The sequence below is a fragment of the Arvicanthis niloticus genome, chromosome X (assembly GCF_011762505.2).
Source record: "Arvicanthis niloticus isolate mArvNil1 chromosome X, mArvNil1.pat.X, whole genome shotgun sequence".
In the NCBI taxonomy this organism is placed as follows: domain Eukaryota; kingdom Metazoa; phylum Chordata; class Mammalia; order Rodentia; family Muridae; genus Arvicanthis; species Arvicanthis niloticus.
This window is the reverse complement of record NC_047679.1, coordinates 33581138-33591885: the sequence shown is the minus strand read 5'-3', so window position 1 is coordinate 33591885 and position 10748 is coordinate 33581138. Positions and strand designations below refer to the sequence as shown.

The 10748-nt window shown below is 39.3% G+C and overlaps 1 pseudogene; it reads left to right on the top strand.

Moving 5' to 3' along the window:
- Nucleotides 1–1142, top strand: LOC117695197 (melanoma-associated antigen 10-like; annotated as a pseudogene).
- Nucleotides 1143–10748: the final 9606 nt, after the last annotated feature.

Below are 10748 nucleotides of genomic sequence, written 5' to 3'. Positions count from 1 at the left end.
GTGTATCCTCCCTGCTTAGATTGGGAGACTGTCCTTCCTGCCTGTTGTTACCAAGGAAAGTGATAATGGCTGAGCCCCATAACACCCAGTGCTGCAACCTCCAAGACAGTGGTCAGGCCCAACAGGAGTTAGCCAATGCCCAGGCTACCACGGCTGAAGGAGATGAGGAGCAAACAAGCACCACCTCCCATCAGGTGTATGGTGGTGGAATACCAAGTCCTCCCCAGAGTCCTCAGAGAGCTTCCTCTCCCTCTGTGGCACTGGCCTCCATTCCTGATGGCCCATCTGAGGAAGCTTCCATCAAACCATCAGAAGAGCTGGAAGATCCACTATATTTGTTGCACCATGCACAGTACATAAAGGTGTATGACTTGGTGGAATTTCTGCTTTGCAAATATCGAATGAAGGCATTCACTACCAAAGCAGAAATGCTGGAGTGTGTTGGTAGAGCATATGATGAGTACTACCCTCTGATCTTTAGTGAGGCCTCTGAGTGCTTGAAGCTGGTCTTTGGCATTGATATGGTAGAAGTGGACGCCTCTGTCCACTCCTACATCCTTGTCACTGCCCTGGGGATCACCTATGATGGGATGCTGACTGATGTCCAGGGTATGCCCAAGACAGGCCTCCTCATAGTGGTACTGGGTGTCATTTTCATGGAGGGAAACTGTGTCAGTGAGGAGATTATCTGGGAAAAACTGAATAACATAGGGTTGTATGGTGGGAGGGATCCTTACATACATAAAGACCCTAGGAAGCTCATCTCTGAGGAGTTTGTACAGGAAGGGTACCTGGAATACAGGCAGGTGCCCAATAGTGATCCTCCTACCCATGTGTTCCTCTGGGGCCCCAGGGCCTTTGCCGAAACCACCAAAATGAAAGTCTTGGAGTTTTTTGCCAGTATTGCTAAAACTCACCCCAGAGCCTACCCTGAAAGGTATGCAGAGGCTTTGGAAGATGAGATAGACAGGGTCCAGACCTGGATCTATCAACGCATGCTTCAACAGGTCTGACCTGGGCACATCCTAGTTCACTGGCAATTCCCTTCTAACATCAGGTCAGACCAAGCCACTAATCGAGTATTGTACCCTCACTTTAGAGCTGGTGGGAGGAGACCATGGAGCATTCTACTTTTATTCTGTTTAGGTCACTTTAGGATTCTTGTTCTTCCAAATTGCTAACACAATTACTACCAGGTCCACTAGTTTTAAGTTTCAGTCATTTGTAATTCATGCACTGTTGTTTTTCCTGGTTTGAAGAATTTCATTATTTTGAAAACAAATTAGAATGACTTCTGTCTTAATTTGTAAAATGCCACAATAGACAAGTGACATTGAAATAGGATTTTCCTGGGCAATGGGAAAAACCTCGGGAATAATTTAAAAACAAGAATAAAATAAAGTTTTGATTGTCTTAAACTCTTTAGTGTCTTCGTGTGGTTAACAAATGAAAACCACAACTAAAAATGGCTAATAGAGTTTCTATCACAAAAGTCTTGACTGGTTTCCCATTCATATTAAGGTCGTCTCCAGACAGTGTGGCATTGGCTGAAGCCAGATGTATCTTTACCTTCAGAAAAGTGATACATACGTACATACATACAGACAGACAGAGAGACATATTTGAAGCCAGAGCCATCATTTTCTCTTGATAGATTTTGGGTCGGAACCACAGCTCTATCAATACAGTTAGGAGTTCTTTAGGACCATTAGCACTAGAACATAAGTTTTGCAGAGGGGTGGAGTGAGGCAAACACCCTATGTCAATGGTGTAAACCAAGGCATTGTGGGAGTCTTAGACACATAGCATCTAGCAAGGTTTGTATGTCATCTTCTACTCCACCTGATCTTTTTTAAGATCACAATGTCCAGTCACTCATGAGGTACACATTTAGGAAATGTAGCCATTCAAGTATCAAAAGTTATTAGCTGCTAAGTAAATAATAATAAAGCTAAAATCCACAGACCAAGGGCTTTTAAGTAAAGAGAAGGTCAGGGAGTAAGGAGGGGTTAGGGTTTCATGAACAGATTTATATGTGTATGTGTATATGTACATAACTGTTTCCCGTTCTTTGTATTGTAAATGCCTGGGTCAACTCAGTTATTCTGGCCTCAATTTTTCTTCACTCTTAAAGATTCAAGCTTGCTTCTTTGGCTTCTGGCTGAATTCCACTTCTTGACCTCAAGCTTCCTCTGTAATTTGTTCTAATCATCTGGCTTCTCACTCTCTGGGTTTTTATCTCTCCACCTCCAAGCTTTCTCTGGAAAACTGCCTCCCATACCTTGTCTCTCTTAAGCAGCCTCCTTTTGTCTCCTGAGAGTTGGGGACATTCTATCTCTCACTTATACTTTCAAATCTTTCTCTGATTTGTTACTTTGTCTGCCCCTCAATTCAACTTTACTTTCAAACATGGCTACTTCTTTCTACAAAATAACTTTACCACCCTTTGTTTGAGACTGAAGTTGTGCAGGAAATGTGTCTGCATTACAGCCAGAGGGATGAAATGTATGTCATTCCAGCTAGACCACACAGATCTAGAAGGCCTTTGGGTGGGATCCCTTGGCAGAGCAGCCATGTTGCTGGATTAAAATTGCTCTACATGTTATGGATGTCATCTTGTTGGTCTTGAGAGATTGCTCACAGTGGGAGAGGATGTATCTCAGACTCTTTTTCCTGCACTTGCACCTCTTCTCCTCCTATTGGGTTTTCTTGTTTATCCTGGACCAGGGAGATGTTTACCTTGGCTTACTGTATTTCCTTTTGTAACGTTTGGTCATAGTTGTCCTTGGAGGTCTGCATTTTATGGAAGAGGAATCCAATGGGGAGCTGGATCAGGGTCTGCGCTGGTAGGAGAGGAGCTGTATGGCGTGTATGGAGTAAAAATTCTGGCCGGGATGTATTATATAAGAGAAGAATCTATTTTCTATTTTTTTAAAATAAAAAACTATCAATATCTGCATAAACATAGATACTTATACACAGTATACATATATAAATGATAATTAAATAATAAAATGTATTTAAAAAGGATGGGCGGTTGGGAAAGTGGGCGGAATGAGAGAAAGAGGAAAATTATGCAATTACAGTGTTGATATATGAAATTCTCAAAAAAGAATCCAGTTTTTTAAAATGTTCAACAAATGAATATGAAAATAAAACAATATGAAAATAAATATGACCTGTAATTATGCTGAAGGACATTTCAACCCACTATAAACTTTGAAGTTTAGAATGAGATCAATAAAAATCATTTTACCCAGCATACTAACAAAAACCACAATGACGTTTTATAATTCAAAGTATTTCTGAGAACAAGAAAATAGATTGTCAGGAGCTAAGTCATCAGAACCAGGGGTACACTGTGTGTGTGTGTGTGTGTGTTTTTATCAAATCATAATTTTTACTTTTTAACATGGGGGTTATAAACACAAAAATGCAAGATGTGGGGAAGGGGATGACACAGAAGTGTAGGTGTTCAGGGGAGTACAGATATCTTTCAGAACAGGGTATCAGCTGGGTGAAAAAATGTTCAGGGGTCAGGTCACTATGACTCTGCCTATGATTCACTTGTCCTTATCTAATTTGGTACTATCTGCCAAAGGCTGCCTATTTACAAGGTCTATAACTACTCAGGCTGGTAGATTTCCACAAAAGCTGCCTGTTTACAATAGTTTATAGCCCTCTTTTTCAGTGTTTTTTCCATAGAGACCCAAGACTTTGTGTTAGCAAGCATGTAAGTCAGGCCTATTGCTGATTTTAGGCTTATGGCTGATTTTAGGCCTTCAGTGTATAAGCAGGGCTGCCCCTGACATCTCCTCCCTTCTCTAATTATAGAAGGGCTGTGGTGATTCTAATCTTGCCAAGGCGGGGATAGAGGCCTGACCTCCAGTAATTAAAGGGGACCTTGTAATGGCTCCAGTCCTCCTGTAGTTGCTCAGTGAGGCATGAGGGCCATACCCATCCTGATGTCTTTTTCCTGGAGAGGGGATACTTTTGACATCAACCCCTATGCAGTCAGGCTTGTCCCTCAGGGAACCCAGAAACATATTTTTAACTTTTATTTATATTCCCTGGCAGTGCTTAGCCTCGCAGCCTACGCAAGAATTCAGATCGCCAGACAGAGGGGCTTCTGGGTGGCCCCTCTCTGCTTGGTTTAGGGGCAGAAGTCCCCTCTTTTAGGTTGGGTGGAGATCAGACTTGGGAACACCCTGGATAGAGTAACATCCTCATCTAGAGTCTCGTGGTCCTCCATAGTTAACATATGATAATGGATCTGAATAGATTTTGCTATCAGATTATATATCTATTGTTTCACAAAGTTAGCCTATTTAAGGCCCAGGGACCAAAGGAAATAAGCAAAAATAACCCAGTTAATGATCCCAAGATGGAAGGAAGTAGGGTTAATAATCATGGAGAGGTTGAAGAGCAATTCTTTTACAAGCTCTCCGTTTTCTCTTTCTGTCTCGGTGTTTTCACAAGACCTTCTCTGACCTTTTCATGCTCTCTTTAACCATCCCTGTTTTGTCTATGTAAAAGCAGCATTCTTCTTTAAGGGCTGTACACAGTCTAGAGCTGTACACAGTCTTTTCTATTGTAAAAGAGTAAAACAGGTCCAATAAAGTCTTTTACAATTTTGGGGGATCACATCAGACAGCGAAATGAGGGATTTCTTCAGATTAGTGATGTCAATCTATAGCTGTTTGATGTCCTTGTCAAAGGCCCATCAGATGTCTGTGTAGTATAAGCTCAGAGGCCAGCATCAGGATTAGAACTCCTAATAGCAGACATCATGGGTAATTAATTTTTACCTGGAAGAGAAAGAAGAAAGGAATTCTCAGGGAAATTTCTCTTCCCTGGATGTCAATTGTTATCATCTTATTTATAATTGGGCCTGGTTTGTAGAGGTATCTATTTAATTCATTAATCTTTTTGGTGGCCATTTAGTTGTTCCTTCTGTGGTATCAAACAGTCATATCAATCCTCGGCCCCATATATCCTGGCCATTCCATTTAAGGGTAAGAGGGTCCTTCCACATAGTTGTGGTATAGTTTTTATTGATCTCAGCAATGCCAGAGGCAATCAGTGGCAGATTTGCTGCAAGCTTTCAGTTTTAGAAAGTTAAGCGTAAATAAGGCTAAGGCATGCTCCTTACACCCTCAGAGAGTTATAAAGACACTATTTAAAGAAATATAGTTCTTTATTAATAATCTCTTTTCTCAAAGGACTATTATAAAACAGCCAACAATTAATCAATCTATATAATATATCAATTAGTGAGAGCTTCTTCTACTTTTGTAAAATTACTCCTCTTTTGTCAATTAATTGTTGAGGGAAATTAAGATTTGCATCTCTCCTAAGAATATTAAACAGAGACATAAATTCTTTTCTGAAGAGCTTAAAATAAGATCTTAGCCAATAAGCATCTCCTGGAAACTTTTGAAAATCATTTAAAGCAAGTAAACTATCTTTCTTTTCTTTTTTTTTTTTTTTTTTTTTTTTTTTTTTTTTTTTTTTTTTTTTTGCCAGACCCATTATCTGTTATTTTTTTCGGGTATTTTACGTTTTTACCTTTCACTGTTATCTCCTCTTCCTTTCTCTTTCCAAAACCCTTTATCTCAAACCACCTCTTCCAATTTTTATGAGGGTGTGCTCCCATCATTCTCCCAATCAAGCCTCCCTGCTCTTACATTCCCCAACACTAGGGATCCAAACTCCAAACTTTCGGGGACCATGGCCCTCCACTTCCACTGTTGCCTAATGAGGCCACCCTCAGTTACCTATACAAGTGGAGCCATGAGTCCCTCCCTTTCTGTGCTCAGGCTGGAGGTTTAGCCCCTGGGAGCTCTGGTTGAGTATTTTGCTACTCCTTCCAAAGTAAAACCAAAGCACCCACATGTGTCTATGCATTGTGTCTTAGGTATTGTGAGCTGTTGGGCTAATATCCACTTATCAGTGAGTGCATGCCATGTATGTTCTTTTGTGATTGGGTTACCTCACTCAGGATGATATTCTCAAGCTCCATCCATTTGCCTAAGAATTTCATGAACTCATTGTTTTTAACAGCTGAGTAGGTCTCCATTGTGTAAATATACCACATTTTCTGTATCCATTCCTCTGTTGAAGGACATCTGGGTTCTTTCCAACTTCTGGCTATTATAAATAAGGCTGCTATGAACATAGTGGAGCATGTGTCCCTGTTGTATGTTGAAACATCTTTTGGGTATATGCCCAGGAGTGGTATAGCTGGGTCCTCAGGTAATACTATGTTCAATTTTCTGAGGTACTGCCAGACTGATTTCCATAGTGGTTGTACCAGCTTACAATCCCACCAACAATGGAGGAGTGTTCCTCTTTCTCCACATCCTCGCCAGGCCAGCATCTGCTGTCACCTGTGTTTTCAATCTTAGCCATTCTGACTGGTGTGAGGTGGAATCTCAATGTTGTTTTCATTTGCATTTCCCTGATGACTAGGGATGTTGAACACTTCTTTAGGTGCTTCTCAACCATTCGAGATTCCTCAGTTAAGAATTCTTTGTTCAGCTCTGTACCCCATTTTTAATAGGGTTATTTGATAGTCTAGAGTCTAATTTCTTCAGTTCTTTGTATACCTTGGATATTAGCCCTCTATCAGTTGTAGGATTGGTAAAGATCTTTTCCCACTCTGTTGGTTGACGCTTTGTCCTATTGATGGTGTCCTTTGCTTACAGAAGCTTTGCAGTTTTATGAGGTCCCATTTGTCAATTCTTGATCTTGGAGTGCAAGCCATTGGTGTTCTGTTCAGGAACTTGTCCCCTATGCCCATGTGTTCAAGGCTTTTCCCCATTTTCTCTTCTATTAGTTTCAGTGTAGCTGGTTTTATGTGGAGGTCCTTGATCCACTTGGAGTTGAGCTTTGTACAAGGAGATAAGTATGGATCAATTTGCATTCTTCTATGTGCTGACCTCCAGTTGGACCAGCACCATTTGTTGAAAATTCTGTCTTTTTCCCACTGGATGGTTTTAGCTCCTTTGTCAAAGATCAAGTGACCATAGGTGTGTGTGTTCATTTCTGGGTCTTCAATTCTATTCCATTGATCTTCCTGCCTGTCTCTGTTCCAATACCATGCAGTTTTTATCACTAATGCTCTGTAGTACAGCTTGAGGTCAGGGATGGTGATTCCTTCAGAATTTCTTTTATTGTTGAGAGTAGTTTTCGCTATCCTGGGTTTTTTGTTATTCCAAATAAATTTTAGAATTGCTCTTTCTATCTCTGTGAAGAATTGAGTAGGAATTTTGATGGGCATTGCATTAAATCTGTAGATTGCTTTTGGCAAGATGGCCATTTTTACTATATTAATCCTGCCAATCCATGAGCATGGGAGATCTTTCCATCTTCTGAGATCTGTTTCGATTTTTTTTCTTCAGGGGTTTGAAGTTTTTGTCATACAGGTCTTATACTTGCTTGGTTAGATTCACTCCAAGATATTTTATATTATTTGTGACTATTGTGAAGGGTGTCACTTTCATAAGTTCTTTCTAAGCCAGTTTATCTTTTGAGTAGAGGAAGGCTACTGATTTGTTTGAATTAATTTTATACCCAGCCACTTTACTAAAGTTGTTTATCAGGTTTAGGAGTTCTCTGGTGGAAGTTTTGAGGTCACTTAAGTATACTGCCATATCATCTGCAAATAGTGAAATTTTGACTTATTCCTTTCTAATTTGTATTCCTTTGACCTCCTTTTGTTGCCTAATTGCTCTGGCTAGGACTTCCAGTACTATATTGAATAGGTAGGTGGGAAGTGGACAGCCTTGTCTAGTCCCTGAATTTAGTGGAATTGCTTCAAGTTTTTCTTCATTTAGTTTGATGTTGGCTACTGGTTTTCTGTATATTGCTTTCACAATGTTTAGATATGGACCTTGAATTCCTGATCTTTCCAAAACTTTTATCATGAAGGGGTGCTGAATTTTGTCAAATGCTTTCTCAGCATCTAGTGAGATGATCATGTGCTTTTTTTCTTTGAGTTTATTAATATAATGGATTACATTGCTGGACTTCTGTATATTGAACCAACCCTGCATTCCTGGAATAAAGCCTACTTGATCATGATGGATAATTGTTTTAATGTGTTGTTGGATTCGGTTTGCGAGAATTTTATTGAGTATTTTTGCGTCGATATTCATTAGGGAGATTGGTCTGAAGTTCTCTTTCTTTGTTGGGTCTTTGTGTGATTTAGGTATGAGTGTGATTGTAGCTGCATAGAATGAATTGGGTAGTGTTCCTTCTGTTTCTACTTTGTGGAATATTTTGAAAAGAATTGGTACTAGGTCTTCCTTGAAGGTCTGATAGAATTCTGCACTGAAACCATCTGGTCCCGGACTTTTTTTGGTGCGTAGACTTTTAATGATTGCTTCTATTTCTTTCAGGGTTATGGGACTGTTTAGATGGTTTATCTGCTCCTGATTTAACATTGGTAACTGGTACTTGTCTAGAAAATTGTCCATTTCACCCAGATTATCCAATTTTGTTGAGTATAGGCCTTTGTAGTAAGATCTGATGATTTTTTTGGGTTTCCTCTGGTTCTGTTGTTTTATCCTCCTTTTCAGTTCTGATTTTATTAAGTTGAATACTGTCTCTCTGCCCTCTGATTAGTCTGGCTAAGGGTTTATCTATCTTGTTGATTTTCTCAAAGAACCAGCTCCTGGTTTTATTGATTCTTTGTATAGTCCTTTTTCTTTCTATTTGGTTGATTTCAGCCCAGAGTTTAATTATTTCCTCCATTTCTACTCCTCTTGGGTGTATTTGCTTCTTTTTGTTCTAGAGCTTTCAGGTGTGTTGTCAAACTGCTCGTGTATGCCCTCTCCAGTTTCTTTTTGTAAGCACTTAGAGCTATGAGTTTTCCTCTTAGCACCACTTTCATTGTGTCCCGTAGGTTTTGGTATGATGTGTCTTCATTTTCATTAAATTCTAAAAAGTCTTTCATTTCTTTCCTTATTTCTTCCCTGACCACATTATCATTGAGTAAAGTATTGTTCAATTTCCATGTGAGTGTGGGCTTTCCCTTATCTTTGTCATTATTGTAAACCAGCCTTAGACCATGGTGATCTGATAGGATGCAGGGGATTATTTCGATTGTTTATATCTGTTGAGGCCTGTTTTGTGAACAATTATATGGTCTATTTTGGAAAAAGTACCACGAGGTGCTGAGAAAAGGGTATATTCTTTTGTTTTAGGATAAAATGTTCTATAAATATCTGTTAAGTCCATTTGGTTCATAACTTCTGTTAGTTTCACTGGATCTCTGTTTAGCTTCTGTTTCCTTGATCTATCCATTGCTGAGAGTGGGGTGTTGAAGTCTCCCACTATTATTGTGTAAGGTGCAATGTGTGCTTTGCGCTTTAGTAAGGTTTCTTTTATGAAAGTGGGTGCTCTTTTATTTGGCGCATAGATGTTCAGTATTGAGAGTTCATGTTGGTTGACTTTTCCTTTAACTAATATGAAATGTCCTTGCTTATCTTTTTGATAGCTTTAAGTTGAAAGTTGATTTTATTTGATATTAGAATGGCTACTCCAGCTTGTTTCTTAGGACCATTTGCTTGAAAAATTGTTTTCCAGCCTTTTACTCTAAGGTAGTGTCTGTCTTTGTTACAGAGGTGGGTTTCCTGTATGCAGCAAAATGCTGGGTCCTGTTTGCATATCCAGCCCGTTAGGCTATGTCTTTTTATTGGGGAATTGAGTTCATTGATGTTAAGAGATATTAAGGAGAGGAGATTGTTGCTTCCTGTTATTTTTGTTAACAGTGGAGGTGCTGTTTTTGTGGTTATCTTCTTTTGGATTTGTTGAAAGAGGCTTACTATCTTGCTCTTTCTGGGGTATAACTGCCCTCCTTGTATTAGTGCTTTCCTGCTATTATCCTTTGTAGTGCTGGGTTTGTGGAAAGATATTTTGTAAATTTGGTTTTGTCATGAAATATCTTAGTTTCTCCATCTATGGTAATTGAGAGTTTTGCTGGGTATAGTATCCTGGGCTGACATTTATGTTCTCTTAGGGTCTGTATGACATCTGTCCAGGATCTTCTAGCTTTTATAGTATCTGGTGAGAAGTCTGGTGTAATTCTGATAGGTCAGCCTTTATATGTTACTTGGCCTTTTTCCCTTACTGCTTTTAAAATTCTTTCTTTGTTTTGTGCATTTTGTGTTTTGATTATTATGTGTCGTGAGGTATTTCTTTTCTGCTCTAGTCTATTTGGCGTTATGTAGGCTTCTTGTATGATTATGGGCAACTCATCCTTTAGATTAGGGAAGTTTTCTTCTATAATTTTGTTGAAGATATTTATTGGCCCTTTAAGATGGGAATCCTCACTTTCTTCTATACCTATTATCCTTAGGTTAGGTCTTCTCATTGTGTCCTGACTTTCCCGGATGTTTTGTGTTAAGAACTTTTTGCATTTTGTGTTTTCTTTGACAGCTGTGTTAATATTTTCTATGGTATCTTCTGCACCTGAGATTCTCTCTTTTATCTCTTGTATTCTATTGGTGATGCTTGCATCTGTGACTCCTGATTTCTTTCCCAGGTTTTCTATATCCCTGGTAGTTCTCCCTTTGTGATTTCTTGATTGTCTCTACTTCCATTTTTATGTCCTGGATGGTTTTGTTCAATTCCTTCACCTGTTTGGTTGTGTTATCTTGTAATTCTTTAAGGGTTTTTTGTGTTTCCTCTTTAAGGGCTTTAACCTGTTTATCTGTGTTCTCCTCAATTTCTTTGAGGGTGTT